We start from the raw sequence: 968 nt of genomic DNA, 5'->3' as shown, positions 1-968 counted from the left end.
GAGAGAGAGAGAGGGAGGGGGGAGTTTAATTTTTCGAAATATATAAAACAAGAAAAGATACGCTTGAAGAAAGCATACGATCGCTTTTTTTATTGCCATGCTACACTATCCTCTCGGAGGCAAAATTGTATTAGTTTACACACATCCATAGGGATTCCGGATCCTATGGACGATTAAACATTGATACGATCTTAAACAGTACATATGTATTTCGATATGTGCGATCTTAAGTAGAATCGCCGCTGGTGTATTGCAATCGAGAAGCTTACCTCTACTGTCTTAAATGCACATTAAAATGCATTAAATGCATTATGCTTTGCTATGCATAATTTTTTTAAGGATATGTTCTTGAGCTTTCGGAAGTAAGCTCTTCGATTTCGTGGATCGCCGTTACTTCCCTCTCATTCTCTATGAATTAGTACATATTAATGATTAGTCTTGTAATTGGCACAAGTTTTCTCGTGTATTTATAGGTGATCGAACGGTTTTAATAAGAGAGGATTCAATATCTCGGTGTAGATGATTTAGGTAATGAGGAGAAGAAAGTGGATGTAGATGAGAAGAACGAGGGTTTCCACATAAACGATTCTGCAGTCGTCCAATACCGTTTGGAAAACTGACGGATGTTATTTTCGCTACATTTATAATGCTGTATTACGAGACAAGATTATAATAACGAGCAATCCTAATGAGAGGGCGAGAAAGACAATAAATTGATAAAATTTTCATTTACAGATATATAATATATAAATCAACGAATTTAAATCTAATTGTTCCTATAGCACTCGCTCCAGATCTCTGGTACAAAAAAAAAATGTTTATATTTTATAATGACAAATTACGCCGCAAGCATGATATTATTTCTGAAATGTTATTATAAGTGGAATATTAATTTAAACTGGTAGCATACACACACACACACACACACACACACACACACACACACACACACACACACACACACACAC

Source organism: Atta cephalotes, assembly GCF_000143395.1.
Source record: "Atta cephalotes unplaced genomic scaffold scaffold00084, whole genome shotgun sequence".
Taxonomy (NCBI): Eukaryota; Metazoa; Arthropoda; class Insecta; order Hymenoptera; family Formicidae; genus Atta; species Atta cephalotes.
The sequence above is the reverse complement of the archived record's forward strand: the minus strand, read 5'-3'. Positions refer to the sequence as shown.